The sequence below is a fragment of the Lepidochelys olivacea genome (assembly GCF_965140295.1).
Source record: "Lepidochelys olivacea isolate rLepOli2 genome assembly, chromosome: 2".
In the NCBI taxonomy this organism is placed as follows: domain Eukaryota; kingdom Metazoa; phylum Chordata; order Testudines; family Cheloniidae; genus Lepidochelys; species Lepidochelys olivacea.
The window spans coordinates 209715617-209732626 of record NC_140412.1 but is presented as its reverse complement, the minus strand read 5'-3'; the positions used below and the strand labels follow the sequence as shown (position 1 = coordinate 209732626).

The 17010-nt window shown below is 45.8% G+C and overlaps 1 protein-coding gene across 2 annotated transcripts in view; it reads left to right on the top strand.

Moving 5' to 3' along the window:
- The window catches only part of PALS2 (protein associated with LIN7 2, MAGUK p55 family member), a 137489-nt gene that overhangs the window by 57893 nt on the left and 62586 nt on the right, over window positions 1-17010 (top strand). Inside the window, exon 1 of one of the 2 annotated variants that reach the window (XM_084618345.1) lies at window positions 13569-13636. The exons of the other annotated variant lie outside the window; for it this stretch is intronic. The gene's annotated coding sequence lies outside the window, so the exon portion shown is untranslated. Of the gene's footprint in view, window positions 1-13568; window positions 13637-17010 lie in introns of those variants that run through there. 2 annotated transcript variants of the gene reach the window in all.

Genomic DNA, 17010 nt, shown 5'->3' with positions numbered 1-17010 from the left:
GATTTAAGCGCTAATCCACTTGTCAGGGGTGGAGTAAGGAAATCGATTTTAAGAGCCCTTTAAGTCAAAATAAAGGGCTTCACTGTGTGGACGGGTGCAGGTTTAAATCGATTTAATGTTGCTAAATTCGACCTAAAGTCCTAGTGTAGACCAGGGCTAGGAAGTTAGTCTCCCATGATCACACAGTTCCCATTAGTATTTACTTTATTAAAAACATTAGAGGTCTCTATCCATATCCAGATCGGATCCCGGCAGTCTATAGCAGACCCCAAGCACTATCCTAGGGGAGCCTCTAGTAGCTTGCTTCCCCAATGTGATTTTTGCCCAGACAGATTCTGTCTTATCCATTTCATCACTTTTTATTTCTTTACAGTCTACCTCATCATTGATATACAATGCTACTCCACCACCTTTGCCTTTATTTCTGTCTTTCCTAAATAGCACATACCCTTCAATATCTGATCTCAAGGCATGACTACAATTCCACCATGTTTGTTATCCCTATAATATCTGGTTTCACTTACTGCACCAGTAGCTCCAGTTGCTCCGTTTTGTTACCTAGACTCCTTGCATTAGTGTACAAACATCTTAATTTTTGCTGTTTGGCTTCACTCACATTCTTTACCCAATTGGGCACAGACATTTTACTGCCAGTGTAACCTATTAGACTGGTATCTACACTATCCTTCCTCCCTCCTTATGTCCATTTTCCCACCCATGGCCGTATCCTTTCTTTCTTCCATTGTATAGGAAGCTAATGCCTTATGGCTTCCTTTAACATTCCAATTTTAATATACTATGGAGGGCACTTACAGTACACTGACTAGTTTAAACTTCTTGGTGATATGAGAACAGATATGAAATTAACTTTGATTTTTTTCTTGTATGGATTAAATGATAAATGTGCACGAGGATGGGTTTGGTTCAGTCTTTCTGGAAAGGTTAGGCTGAACTGGGCCTATTCTTATGTAGCGTATGTACAGAAGCAATTGGCACTGCTTCTAACTGTAGCGCGTTTATTCAGGACCTTCGAATTCTGAGATACGTCAGAGCCAGCTTCTGCAAATAACAGAAATTTTGAAGCAATGAAATTCTGTGACTGTAGCACCTACTGACTTCAAAATTCCAGAAAACCTGAGAACTCTTGTCTCTTCTGTCTAATTAGTTTCTTTATTGTGGGACTTTCTGAAAATAATTTTTTAATTACAGCTCAATTCATTGGATGCATGCAGTGGAAAATACAGTGGGGAGATTTATATACACAAAGAACATGAAACAATGGGTGTTACCATACACACTGTAACAAGAGTGATCAGGTAAAGTGAGCTATTACCAGCAGGAGTGCGAGGGTGGACCTTTTGTAGTGAAAAATTTTAGAATTTGGAAACGCACATGCTATTTTTCACTCTCTCATTCATACCTAAAGAACCGTTGAGAGAAAAATCTTGAATATAGGTGGCAGGTGTCCCTAACCACAAAATAGGGATAAGAAAATGGTATTTAAAAGAAAAAAGTTTATGTAGCTTGCTCAGTCATTAGTGTCAGGACATAAGAATGGCCATATTAGGTCAGACCAATGGTCCATCTAGCCCATTATCCTGTCTTCTGAGAGTGGCTGGCACCACGTGCTTCAGAAGATATGAACAGAACAGGGCAATTATCGAATGATCCATCCCCTGTCATCCAGTCCAAGAGTCTGGCAGTCAGAGGTTTAGGGATACCCAGAACATGGGGTTGCATCCTTGACCAGTTTGGCTAATAGCCATTGATGGACCTATTCCCCATGAACTTATCCAGTTCCTTTTTGGATCCGGTTATACTTGTGGCCTTCACAGCATCCCCTGGCAAAGAGTTCCACAGGTTGACTATGCGTTGTGTGAAGGAATACTTCCTTAAGTTTGTCTTAAACCTCTTGCCTATTAATTTCATTGGGTGACATCTGGTTCATGTGTTATGTGAAGGTGTAAATAACACTGTCTCCACACCACTCATGCTTTTATGGACCTCTATCATATCCCCCTTTAGTGGCCTCTTTTCTAAGATGAGCAGTCCCACTCTTTTTAATCTCTCCTCATATGGAAGCTGTTCCATACCCATAATTATTCTTGCTGCCCTTCTCTGTACTTTTTCCAATTCTAATATATTGTTTTTGAGATGGAGCAACCAGACCTGCGTGCAATATTCAGGGTGTGGGTGCACCATGGATTTATATAATGGCATTATGATATTTTCTGTATTATTATCTATCCTTTCTCTAATGATTCTGAACATTGTTAGCTTTTTTGACTGCTGGTGCACATTGTTTTCAGAGAGCAACCCCTAACAAGTCCAAGATCTCCTTGAGTGGTAACAGCTAATTTAGACCTCATCATTTATATGTATAGTTGGGATTATGTTTTCCAACATGCATTGCTTTGCAATTATCAACATTGAATTTCATCTGGCATTTTGTTGCCCGGTCACCCAGTTTTATGAGATCCTTTTGTAACTCCTTGCAATGTGCTTTGGACTTTTTTGAGTAATTTAGTATCCTCTGCAAACTTTGATACCTCACTGTTTACCTTCTTTTCCAGATCATTTATGAATATGTTGAACAGCACTGGTCCCTGTACAGATCCTTGCTATTTGCCTCTCCCCATTGTAAAAACTGACCATCTATTTCTATCCTTTGTTTCCTGTCTTTTTAACCAGTTACTAATCCACAAGAGTACCTTCCCTCCTATCCCATGGCTGCTTATTTTGTTTAAGAGTTTATGGTGTGGGACTTTGTCAAAGGCTTTCTGAAAATCCAAGTACACTAGATTAATTGGATCACCCTTGTCCACATGCTTGTCAGCACCCTCAAAGAATTCTAATAGATTGGTGAAACATGATTTCCCTTTGCGAAAGCAGTGTTGACTCTTTCCCTAACATAGTGTGTTCATGTATGCTCCTCATAATTCCGTTATTTACTATCGTTTCAACCAATTTACCTGGAACTGAAGATTGGCTTACTGGCCTGTAATTGCCAGGATTGCCTCTGGAGCCTTTTTAAAAAAATGGTTGTTATATTAGATATTCTGCAGTTATCTGGTTCAGATAACTTTAGGATATAAACAAAAGGTTACATACCACAGTTAGTAGTTCTGCAATTTAGTGTTTGAGTTCCTTCAAAACTCTTGGGTGACTACTATCTTGTCCACATGACCTATTACTGTTTAATTTATCAGTTTGTTCCAAAACCTACTCTACTAACACTTCAATCTGGAACAGTTCCTCAGATTTGTCACTTAAAAAGAATGGTTCAGATGTGGGAATCTCTCTCTCAACCTCTGTAGTGAAGACCCATGCAAAGAATTAATTTAGCTTCTCCACAACAGTACTACAGTTTGGGGGACCAGGTGATCTCATGTCTGGTTGATGCCTTATGCTGGCTGGTGGGCTTCCTCTGGGCACTTGTCTGGTCAGGCTGGCATAGCCTCTACTAGTCTTGGGCGCCTTGCTATCGCAGTATCCGTTCTTGGTGTTGTGGTGAACTAGCAAGCTCCACTTCTGGCGTTATTGCAGAGTTAGATATTTTTAAGACTATCTGAACCCCAAGATTATAGCACAAGTGAAGAAGCTTGAAGAGCCTTCAAGCCCCATTTCTAGTCTCAGAAATTCTGTTAAGATTTGGCTGATCAACAGTCTGTGTTCTAAATAGGAAGGATAATGGTGCACTGAAAGTAGAAAATAAAGGAATTCTTCCAGAAAGTTGTTCATTCATCCTCACCCTTTTACGTATGGTGATCCAAGAACCTTAACCTTGACCAGGGTCGCCCCTTGGAAAAATCAAACGAGGTGTTAGTCAAAACTGATTCTAATCTGGGGAGCAGGGGATCTCACTTAAGTCACACACATTAACAATACCTTGATCTTGGTATCCATGGAAAAATGCTTTATGTATGAACATTCTGGAGCTGAGAGCAGAAAGATAAGATCTCAACATCAATACAGTGAAGATGTGGATTTTTTTTTTTAAAGCAGCATGCTACCCAGTGGACTCACTAATTAACAGGGAGGGACAAGACTGGAGCATCTGTTGGATGAAGTTCTGTAGCTCTTGTTCTCTATCGAATCTGGACGTGCAGTGAGGAATGTTGGAACAACCATTACTTAATCTTTTCACAAAGACAAACAGTCTAACAAATGTATGTATATTATGAATATTCATTTTGTGTGGCTAGTAATGTGGTATGGAATTTGAGTAATGGTACTTGCAGCAATGAATGATGCTTCTTAGTATGACTGGTTAAAGCAATACTATTTGTTCTACCTCACTGCAACAAATTGATTTAAATGATTCAGCAGAATCCTAGCTGTAACTGCATCAGTTTTATGACTCCTCTGTAAAGGTACATGTTAGAGATGAGATAAATTAAATTGAAAGAGGAAAGGCACACTTTAATGGATTGCTGTGCCCATTTTGTTACCCCTATTTTGCTACTCTTCTGGACTTTATGAATACTCATTTAAAATCTTAGCAACCACTTTGTTTCAAACATTAAATACATTTTTAAGATATTCAAATAAAAATATACTATGCATGCACTTTCAATTTGGGAAAGAAATCCCATGTTTAAATCATGATTGAGGAGTGATGAAATATTTATATACATCTGGTTTTTTTAATATTACTTCAAAGGCTTTTGGCTATAACTTGCCATTTACAGAATTAGTCATGTTTTAATCCCTCTGCATTGCTTTTGAAAAAATTTAAATAACTGTTTGTCTTATGTAATTTAGCTGTGCTTTCAGTGAAGGGATGGGTGCTGAGAAAAATCTAACAGATGATTTAAACTTTTTTCTGTTGAAGTTTTTCTCATAATATTAAAGATAGACAAACAAGGAAATTGAACACCAATCTAGACACTAGGTAAAATTTTTAAAAGCCCTTAAGTGACTACGTTCCTAAATCTTGCTGAAAATCAATGGGACTTGAAAATCAATGGCTACTAAGTTACTAGGTGCTTTTATTGTAATCTCAGCTTCTGGCACCAAGGTAGTGAACCTGCAGCCTAGAATTAATCCTGAACATACCAGGTACTTTAAGATTTAATTTCTGTTTTGATGGATGATTGAATACCAAGATTTAGTCAGTTAATAATTCTGGAGCACATACTCCAGAATTATATGACCAGGCCTGCACAACTTGTAAAGCGGTGAGGGCCATATTACTCCAAAGAAAACAGCTGAGGGCTGATAATCCCCTGGCCCTGCAGAAACAAACCCTCCTTCCTCAGTGTTGCCCTGCAAAACAGCTGTGGGCTGAAAAGGAAGAGTTGGGGGCGGGGAGGGGGTGATACTTTATTAAGAATTTTTCAGTTAAACAATTTTTTAATTATTTTAATTTTTTTATGAATCATGGAATTTGGGTTGGGGGAGGAGGTCTGGGGTGCAGGCCCTGGGTTGGGGCAGGGGATTGGGGTGTAGGACAGTTGAGAGGTTGGGCTCTAGGATGGAGTTCGGGTGCGGGGCGCAATCTCCGGGCTGGGGCACAGTGTGGGGGTGCAGGATGGGTGGAGGGGTGCAGGCTCTGGGAGGGAGTTTGGGGATGGGAGGGGCTGCGGAGGGAGGGGGTACAGGCTCTGGAACGGAGTTTGGTTGTAGGCTGTGGACTGGGGCAGGGTCTGGGGGTGTAGGAGGGGGCGAGGGGTGCAGGCTCTGCGACAGAGTTTGGATGCAGGAGGGGGTGTGTGGAAAGGGGCTGGGGGTACAGGCTCTGGGATGGAGTTTGGGTGCTGGGTGCAGGCTCTGGGCTGGGGCATGGTGTGGGGTGCAGGACAGGTGGAGGGGTGCAGGCTCTGGGAGGGAGTTTGGGGGCCAGGGAGGGTGTGTGGGAAGAGGTGGGGGTGCAGGCTCTGGGAGGGAGTTTGGGGGCTGGAGAAAGGGTGTGGGCTCTGGGAGGAGGTGGTGGGTGCTGCAGGGGAGGGAATGGCCATCATATGTGGCTTCCTTCCTCCCTAGCTGCCCCTCACCATAGCCTCACTGGGGGTGGGGGATGGCGCTGCGCCTTGCCCAGGGTGGGGCAGGAGTGGTGGCTGGGAGTGGGGGAGGGGGGGGCTGATCACACACTGAAGGCCCAGTAGCTGCTCAGGTGAGTCACGGATCCACTCCAGATGTCTCCCGCTGGAAGCCCCCTCACTGTCTGGAGCGGGGGGAGGGGAGGGCTGCCAAGCATGTGTGTGCCCCCTTGCTCTTCCCCTCCCCCTCCTGAGGTGCAGTAGCAGCAGCAGCTGCCTCAGCCTCCTGCTGGCATTGCTCTTGTGCTGTGCTGTAGCTGCCAGCAGCGGGAGGCGAGGGAGAGCTGCACTATTTTCACTCAGGCAGGGGTGCTCCGGGGGCAGGTGAGGGCCAGGGACTTTCCAGACAGGGCTGGGGGAGAGACTCCGCTCCAAACATTGGTGGAGCAGGGCCCCCAGCCCTGAAAATTTCTGGAGCCTGGGCACCACGAGAGAATATAGCTCGCCGCCCCTACTCACCCCGTGCGGGCCGCACAGTGAGCCCACACGGGTCACATGCGGCCTGGGGGCTGTATGTTGTGCAGGTCTTTGGGGAATTTTAATTAGTCCTCTGAAAATTCATTAATACTGCTTTCCTAACTTGGCCTGATACATTCCTGAATGCGCTACTAGATGGAAAATATTTACTTTTGCTACTAACAGCCTGAACAGTTGTTTAGAAATTCCACCTAAATCATTCTCCTTTAGAAATGGTTGTACATGCTTCAAATTCGGTAAGGAAAATACAAGGTCGTCTTCGCGTGCTTGTTCATGTCGATTCCAGTCAGATGTGTGCGCGCGCATGTGCACATTGGCCGGAAGATTTTTCCTTTAGCAGCATCTGTCGGGTTGGCCTGGGCGCCCTCTGGAGTTTCACCCTCATGGCGCCTGATATATAGCCCTGCCGACCTGCCACCCCTTCAGTTCCTTCTTACCACCAGTGACGGTGGCTTGAACTTCCCTTGGCTCTTGCTCAGCAAGTTTTCTTCTCTATTCCGTGTATATAATTAGTTAGTTCTTAGTAGTACTCCAGCTAATAGTTTAGTGTAGTATAGTAGTTGGGGTTTTTTCCCCCACACTCCAGCCCTGACGCCGTGGCATGCCGCGATGCCCGGGCTTCAAGAACTGTGTGGCTTGTGCCAACCACATGCTGAAGAGTGACCCACACTCATAGTGTCTTTGGTGCCTGCGGGAGACCCATCAGAAAGATCGTTGTAAGATCTGCCACGAGTTCCACCCGAGAACACATAAAGAAAGGGAACAGCCGCTGAAGGTGATCCTCATGGAGGCAGCCCTATGCCCCCACTCCGACCTGGTCTCAAGAGACCTGACCCCTATGGCGTCCTCCTCGACGCGGAGTGCCCCGGTGCTGTTGGCAACTTCGGCGCCGAGGAAGGACTCCTCCAGGGAAGCTCAGCACTGCCACACCTCCTCACAGGGCCCATCTGATAGTAGGCACCGCTCACACTCACCAGTGCCTCAAAAGAAGAAAAAGCCGGATGACTGTTCTCCTCCGGCTAAGCCTCGAGACACACAACCCCAGGTGTTCCACTCCTTGGCATCTCCTTCCTAGGCCGTGTCGACTCCTGTCCAGGTGAGGCAGTCGAGTCTGGCCCCATCTCAATCACCAGTGCCTATGCAACAGCTGCAGCTCCCGTTGACGCCGGAAGCATACCAGGCCACTAGAGATCTCCTCCACCTGATGGCACTGTTCTCGCCTACCAGGTAGGAACCCTCAGCACCAATGGAGCCCCATCCTCCAGTGCACTCTAAGGGAAAGCCGGCTACGATGTCGAGGCACTCCCTTTCGCCTTGTCCATCGGTGCCTGCACGCTCTGACAGAGAGCCTTCCCGCTCCCCAAGCTCTTAATGTTCAAGGCACTAAGGATCAGCTCCTCCGTGGTCTTCAGTGTCTGAGACCTCGGAGTCAGAGCCCACCTCCTATCACTCAAGTAGGAGCAGAAGCTGTAGAGCAAGGTCGGGCAGAGACCGAAGGGAGTATCGGGTGTGGCCTCCTCAATGGCAGAATCCACCTCATTGGCCCTTCTGGACTCTCTGGGCTTATCACCAGGGCCAGGGAGGAACCCAGGGCCCACGCTCGGCGACAACTTCAGTGGCCTCTGCCACTTTCATGCCGCCTTCTGCTGTGCATCCACCCCCGGCACCTACGGTCCCGACGCCTTTGCCTCTGGCCCTGTCATCGACTCTGGCACCATAGTCTGCTCTGACTTTGGTACCGGCCTTCACGACGTTGATGCACCAGTCTCCCATGCTTGTACCGTGGTCGACCTCTATGCAGGCACCTACGGCCCCGGTGTCGATGTTGGCACTGGGCCCCCTGACCCCGGGGGCTCCTGTGAGCGTGCCGATGCAGCTCCTTCTGGTGAGACTGCCCACGTTTGCTATGATGCCTATGGCCCTGGCACTGACATCGGCACCGGCTCAGTCTCCTCCAACTCTGCCCGGGGAGTTACGTGACCCCTCCAGGGCAGATGGTAGACAGCTTCCACTACCGGCATACGCTTCCTTCCCCTCGTTCCTGGACGAAGCATTGGCAGGGACGACCATAACTCCTGCGTTTTGAGGATAAGAGTCCTACAGCAGTTGCTCCGCAGGGCTGCCCAAGGGCATGAAAGCCAAGGAGGTGATAGAGGATATGTATCCCACGATGAACATCCTAGCACTCTCGGGGCCTTCACGGGTAGTGTTACCCTCATAAAGACGGTGGTGGACACCACTAAGACACTGGCAGACACCAGCATCCCTGCAACCCACTGCCAAACGTAATGAGTGGCAGTATTCTGTCCCCTCCAAAGGCTTTGAGCGTCTCTACTCCCATCCGCCTCCAGACTTGCTAGTGGTCAATGCGGCTAACAAGTAGGAGAGACAAGGTTTCCAAGGTCATTCCCGAAAGAATAGGGGTATTAAACGCCTGGACCTCGTGGGTAGAAAAGTCTGCTCCACTGGTGGTTTGCAACTCCGTATTGCTAACCAGCAGGCCATTGTGAGCAGGTACTCTTTTATATCACCTGTGCTTCAATGGCGAAGTTCATGGATCTCATCCCTTCGGACTCTCGGTCAGAGTTCACCGCATTGGTGGAAGAAGGGAAATTAGTCTCCCGTGCTTCATTGCAGGCAACTTTAGACACTGCAGATGCTGCCACAAGAGTCATGGTGACGGGGTGGCTATGCGGTGGGGGGCCTGGTTGCAAGTCTCAGGGTTGCCCTATGAAGTCCAACAGACGATTCAGGACCTCCCGTTTGTGGGTGAGACTCTTTTCAGAAAAGACGGACAAATGGTTCCACAGCCTAAAAGACTCCTGAGCCACTCTCAGATCCTTGGGCTTGCATACCCCTGCCACACAGCAGAGACATTTCCACCCACAACCTCCTCAAAGGTTCCAGCAGCAGAACCGCCAGGACAATTCTAGGAGGAGGAACTGGAGTGGTAGGAGAAGGCAACATTCCTCCACTAATCAAGGCCAGCCCAAACCACCTTCTGGCCCTAAACTGGCCTTTTGAAGGTGCGGTCGAGGACGGCGCACCAGACCAGAGACTGGATCTACCCTGCCTTACCTTTTTCTCCCAACTATCCTCTTTCAACCGGGCATGGTCCCTTATAACTTGGGACCGCTGGGTGCTTCGCCCAGTAGAGAGGGAATACTCCATCCAATTTGGTGCCCTCCCGCCCTTCCACCCCCCTTTCCCATCCCTCTTCAGGGACCCTTCTCACGAGCAACTTCTCATTCAGGAGGTGCAATCGCTCCTAGCACTGGGGACAGTGGAGGAGGTTCCACTGGAGCACAGGGGAGAGGGTTTCTATTCCCCCTATTTCCTAATATTGAAGGCCAGAGACAGCCTCAGGCCTATCCTGGATCTGTGTGACCTCAACAAGTTCGTGAGGAAACTCAGGTTCCACGTGGTCTCCCTGACGTCCATTATCCCTTCACTGGATCCAGCAGACTGGTATGCCGCCCTCGACTTGAAGGGCGCGTATTTTCACATAGCGATCATGCACAACAACAGAAAGTTCCTCAGGTTTGTGGTCAGTGGTTCACATTACCAATTTACTGTCCTTCCTTTCAGTCTGTCAGCAGCACCTCGAGTCTTCACCAAGCGCATGGCAGTCGTTGATGCCTTTCTGGAGAGACATCAGGTACAGGTGTTTCCATACCTCGACAACTGGCTGATCCAGGGCTCAGGTGGCATTCATCAGAGCCACCTTCGAGAATCTGGGCCTGCTACCGAATGTGGCAAAATCGACTCTGTCCCCAGTCCAGAGGATAGAGTTCAGAGGGGCAGTTCTGGACTCAACCCAAGCCAGAGCATTCCTCCCACAGGCGAGATTCCAGGCCCTTGACGCCATAATCCAGGGACACAGGCAGTTCCCCACCACCAGAGCGAGAAATTGTCTCAAACTTCTTGGCCACATGGCGGCCTGTACGTACCTGGTTCAGAACGCCAGACTCAGGCTTCGACCGCTGCAGTCGTGGCTTGTGTCAGTGTACATACCTGCCAGGGACAGCTTAGACAGGATTGTGACCCTCCCTCGCCATATCCTTGACTCGCTCCTGTGGTGGACGGATGCTAAGCAGGTGTGCTCAGGAGTTCCCTTTGCTGCCCCACAACCATCCCTAGCGCTAGTGATGGACGCGTCAGATTTGGGGCTGGGAGATCATCTGGGGGATCACAGGACTCGGCCTCTGGTCACAGACAGATCTCAGTCTCCATATAAGTGCCAAGGAGCTCAGGGCAGTACACCTAGGGTGTTAGTCATTCCACCCATATTTAGCAGGTCAATGTGTATCAGTCATGACAGACAATACGACCACGATGTTCTATATCAACAAACGGGGGTGCACGCTCCTCTCCGCTGTGCCAGGAAGCCCTCAGGTTATGGGACTTTTTTATAGTTCATTCAGTCAATCTACAGGCATCGTACCTTCCAAGGGTCCAGAATGAGCTGGCGGACCGCCTCAGCAGGTCTTTTCACAGCCACGAGTGGTCCCTTCACCCAGACATCGCATCCTCACTCTTCCAGAGGTGGGACTGTCCTCTGATCGACCTCTTCACCACACAATGCAAAAGGAAGTGTCAGCAGTTCTGCTCCTTCCAGAATCACAGTTCGGGCTCCACAGCGGATGCATTCCTCTTCCATTGCGGGGTGGGGGGGGTTCTGCTTCTATACGCTTTCCCACCCATACCGCTCATCTGCAAGGTCCTGCTCAAGATCTGCAGAGACTGGGCTCAGCTCATTCTTAGACGTCTCTCCTAGGCATGTCAGTGGGAGCCCCGAGTACCTTGCCGCTCTTCCCGGACCTTTTCACGCAGGATCACGGGAGGCTCCAGCACGCGAACCTGCAGTCGCTACATCTCACAGCATGGAGGCTCCATGGCTGAATCCGTTCAAGCTCTCCTGTTCAGAACAAGTCAGACAGGTTCTCCTGGGCTGTAGGAAACCTTCCACTAGGGCCACATATCTTGCCAAGTGGAAGAGATTTTAAATCTGGTCAGCTCAGCGTGACTTTCCCCTGGCGCTAGACTTTGCCCCAGATTTTAGATTTTTTTTCCACCTAAAGTAGGAAGGCCTCTCCTTGTCTTCCATAAGAGTACACCTGGCTGCTGTCTCGGCTTTCCGCCCAGGGCACAGGGCCGCTCGTTTTTCGCTAACCCCCTGGTCAGTCGCTTCCTGAAAGGTCTCGACAGCTTGTACCCGCACGTCTGCTAACCGGTTTCGGCTTGGGACCTTATCTTGGTCCTCTCTAGGCTCATGGGGCATCCCTTTGAGCCTCTAGCAACATGCTCCTGGCTCTACCTTTCCTACAAGGTCGCATTCCTGGTGGCGATAATATCAGTTCAGAAGGTGTCTGAGTTCAGGGCTCTAACGTCCAAGCCGTCCTACATCGTGTTTTTTAAGGACAAGGTTCAGCTGAGGCCCCATCCAGCCTTCCTCCCAAAGGTTGTATCACAGTTCCACATCAACCAGGACATTTTCCTCCTGGTTTTCTACTCCAAGCCTCATGCAAATAGTAGGGAGCAGAGACTCCATGCTCTCCATGTCCGTAGCGTGCTGGCCTTTTTCATTGAGAGGATGAACCATTCAGGAAGTCAGTTCAGCTCTTTGTCGCAGTAGCAGACAGGATGAAGGGCCAGCCTGTTTCAACACAGCGCATTTCATCATGGAATTTGGCCTGCATTACTGAGTGCTACAGTCTAGCAGGGATCCCAGCACCTCCAATAACAGCACACTCTACAAAGGTGCAAGCTTCATCAATAGCTTTCCTGGCTGAAGTCCCCACCCAGGAAGAATGCAGGGCGGCAACGTGGTCATCAATACACACTTTTGCCACACACTATGCGATTGCTAGGCAGGCCAGAGATGATTTGGCCTTTGGTAGAGCAGTACTCCAGTCAGTAGACCGCTCCGACCCCACCTCCTAATTTTGCTTGGGAGCCACCTGATTGGAATCGACATGAACAAGCACTTGAAGAAAAAAATGGTTACTCACCTTCTTGTAACTGTTCTTTGAGATGTGGTGTTCATGTCCATTCCAATACCCATGCTCCTACCCCTCTGTTGGAGTAGCTGGCAAGAAGGAACTGAAGGGGTGGCAGGTCGGCAGGGCTATATATTAGGTGCCATGAGGGAACAACTCCAGGGGACGCCTAGGCTGACCCGATGGATGCTGCTAAGGGAAAAATCTTCCAGCCAACGTGCACGTGTGTGCGCATACGCCTGATTGGAATGGACACGAACAACACATCTCAAAGAACAACAGTTACGATTAGATGAGTAACTGTTTTTTCTTCTAGTGTTGCATCCAAAAATGGCTCAGCTGCAGTGGCAAAGAGTGGGGAAGAAATACTTCCTCTACTTACTTGCCTAACCTTAAACTTTTTGGAACCTATTTTAAACCCTCTGGTTTTTGTGATGATCTGACTGTTGATGATCATACTATAGAGATGACATGATAAAAATACCTACATAGAGTCAAACAGAAATTGATTAGGCAGCTTGAATTATAGAGAAACTAATAAAATATGGAGTTCTGCTTTGCTAGTTATCTACCACAGAGAAGAACTTTCAGTTCTGGAAGCAGGACTTGTTCATACTATAGGGTAGAACGTCTTTTGGTTGTCAAAGCAAGGCAAAACATATTGAGGAATTCATTACCTTTTTTTCCTCTCCAGTTAGTTCGTTTTCAGCAGGTGGGGGTTGCATCAGTGTATACTGAACAGGAATTAGTAAATTGTTTAATTTATCTATGCTTATTGTCAAAATAAATGTTTAGTTTTAGTGAATTGTCTTTATTCTTTACAGCTGAGAGTTTAAAGAAAAATCTAAAACAGTTTCCTCAATATTTGGCTCTTGATTTCTCTCTCCATTGACAGTATCTTCCTTTTCTGTTGGCCAAAGAATGCCTCTATCCAAAAAATTCTAAATTTGCTTTTATTTCATCGTCTTTAGGGAATGGTGGTTTAGGTATCCACTTTTTTGCAGGAAATAAAATAATTTTTAAATATCACTTCTTTCCAGAAAATGCAGCACTGCAGACCAGCCGTTCATCAGACAATTGATGCTTCAGCTTTTTTTAAGTCTTCACAGCCTGAAAGAAGTAAGGCTGTAGATTTTTTTTTTTCTCATTTAAATGTGTGAGAGTTTCATACTTTATGAAAATAAGGGTTTGATAGCACTGGTTTGAGTCAGGTATAATGTAGGTAGACAAGTAGACATGATGCAAGCTTCTATCCATAGCTCTAATACTGCATCTCCGTCATGATCTGCTAAACCCCTACTCTTCTACCTCTCTGTAGATTAAAAATAATCTGTTACCTACAGTCCAGGATTCCATTGTACTAGGCTGACAATCTCTGTGCATGACTGAGTTGGGAAATATTTTTGCAGTGTAGATAACTGAAGAAAAAGCTAAACTAGTCACTTGACACCTAAATTATAATTTCAATCTAAGTGAGGGGAAAGAACCACTGTGCCATTTAGACCCTAAAAATAGTAGTCTTTTGTATGTTCATGCTTAAATTATTCAAAAAGTTCTAGATTAAGTAACTCTTGTGAAGCTGTCCCAAGTAGTGCTGGTTCTGTTTTTTCCTCTTTAAATCCTGTTCTTAGTCTTGAGGTTATAGCCCTTCCTAAAACAGACACTAAAATTTTTAAAATTTTAAACCTGCTTGAAGTATCTGTAACTCCTTGGTACCAGAAACTGGAATTTTAGGATTTGCTACTATGAAGGGATTCTAAGATGATGATATAATATTGCCAAAAAATGGCACCAGGCAGTTCAGCCAAACATGGTGCTTATCCTGAGGATATTATGAGACACTTTTCCTTTGTCTGTGTTTTAAATGCTTGTGCCCCATATTTGATCAAGTTTCTTTTTTCTTGCATCCAGTAGGCCGACCTTTTTATATTTCTTTATCATCCTGGTTTTTATTCCCCTTTGTGGGGATCCTCTTTCTTAGATTATGTACTACTCAAAATTGTTGTGTGTCTAATCTATTGTGTCCATGGCTTTGTTCTTCCAAACAACTATGGGATACAAATATATGTAATGATTCCTCTTTTTAGAGGCTGTAACCACAAAAGATGTAAGCCCTAAAAGAGAAGGGAGAGAAAGTAAGATGATAGGGCATGGAAAAGAGGGGGAGAGGGGGAGAGCTGCTGTTTGTGTTGCAATCCTACCCCCCATGAATTTTTCACTGATGTCTTTTTGTGTGTATTTATATAAAATTACACATACAATCTACTTGTTTACAAATAATAAAGGTTGCAATGTCAGGCACTCGAGTTGGGAATTCCTGTGCAACCTTAATTTTGCACCTTTGTACATGTACCTTATGATACAGTGTTTAATTACATGATCACATAATGATTTTCTCCACAGAACCCCTGTCTCATTCAGTGCACAGAGTGGATGGTGTTCATTTAATGAGCAACTATTCAAAATTTTGTTTAACAGATGAGGAGCTGAGGCACAAAGAGGTTCATGTTAAAGGTATAGTTAACTGTGGGTGCCCAATTTGAGATGCCTAGGGCCTGATCTCCCCCTCCCTCCATCCCGAGTATGTAGCAGTACATAGCACTTTATGTATTCAAACACAGTTACCACTGACTTCAGTTGCAGCTGTGTGTGCACAGAGCAGGCCCTGGGATCTCAAGTTGGGCATGCAGAAAATAAGGCACACACCATTAGTGACCACCTATGATAGGTTTGGTTTGAATGACTTGCTTAGCATCATGCAGGAACTCTGTGGCAGGGTCAGGGATAAAATCCAGTTCTTCAGGGCAGCCTTCAGCTTCCCTAACCATGAGACTGTCCTTTCTCTTCCTGCAATTCCCCTGCCTCATTCACTACATGTTTTCTAATTTACGCAATAAATGAAGCAGCGGTCTGACAGACCTCCTTTGCTGTGCAACCCTGATTCATTCCCAGAGCAGGTCCATCCTGTCTACTGAATTAACCAAGGGTCCTATGAGGGGAAAAAATAGGATGTGATTGTGTAATTAAAGACTGTATCATTATCCATCTGCACAAGGGGGCCAAACAGGCATTTGTGGCATTTTTAATAAGGTACTCTCACATAGTGCGTCTTCGGTCAGTTGTCATCATCAAGCATGCATGGTCTACTGAGGACCATTGAACCAGCTAGAGTGACTACGGTTGATGTAGTTGCACCAGGCATTGTATAGTGAAGTTTGCAGATCTGACTCAGTCCTGCAAATCCATGACATGCTGGGGTGGTCCCGCAGGCAGCACCAGGTATGGTCCAGGGTGTGGACCCATTCACACTTTGGCACACCATGCTCTTATACTCTCCATCAAAGTGTTTTTGTCCATCCTGGCAACATGGATGAAGAACATGGAATGCTGTCTTTGAATATGAGTGATTGAAGGAAAGCCAGATCTTTGCATTTTGCACAAAATCAAACCACTTTATGCTCATCATTTGGTGCTGACAGCACATATGGAATGCCTTTTGCCACTCCAGTCAGTGAAAAATTCAGTTGCTGTACTCTATCAGGACAAGCACTGTAACACTATCAGTGCTAACTGTTCATAATCTTTCCAGAAGACTCAGAATATTTTATGACATGGCTGCTGAAATTAATTCTATCAAAGCTTTTCTAGCTAAGTCATAGACATGCTAAGTGCAAGAAAAATGGCAATGATTCAAATCTTATTATTGAACAGAATTGTTGTTTATGCGGTTTTGAAACAGATTTGTCCATTTCTTTGTAGGCATGCTAGAATTTTGACAGGCTGGCTTTGGGAATAATTTACAGATGGAGAAATCACTTCAAAAGAGAACTGGGTTTTTGCCCTCAATGTCTCTGAACACATCCATCTTTTAAAAAAAATAAAAATTAAAAAAAAAATTAAATTTTAGTGCTCGTGAAAATAAACAGCTAATAGCACTGTCTTAGTTTAGGGGTACTGTGCTAAGCAGTGTGCGACACAAATACATATTACTTCTGTCCTGTAACACTCCTATTTAATTATTAGTCCTGTTCGGAAAAGTCTTCCAGTTATGTGATACGGTCAAATGAAGACTTGGAAAAAATGTTCATTCAGAATTACTTGTTACATGATTCAAGTTTGCAACTGTATTCACCAGATGCTTGCTTTGAGCTTGAAGTGCAATATTTTTTGACGTTTTTTGAACCGATTAGAAATCTTTGTTTAAAGACAACCAGCAAATATATATTTGTTTCATTCTACATACCAGTATGGGGATTTGGGGATTAATCCTGTGACGAGCAGGTGGAGATTGAGTCAAATTTGAATTTAACCAGTAGCCTCTCTGCTCAACAATTTTAGGTGTCTCCAAAGGGTGAAATGTCTGTCTGGTTCTTGCAAGACTAATAGATTCATTAAAAAGTTTGTTTGCTTTTTCCTCTTGGGTAAGATTCCAGATGACTGGAAAAGGGAAAATATAGTGCCAGCCTATAAAAAGGGGACAACCAGGGAAATTG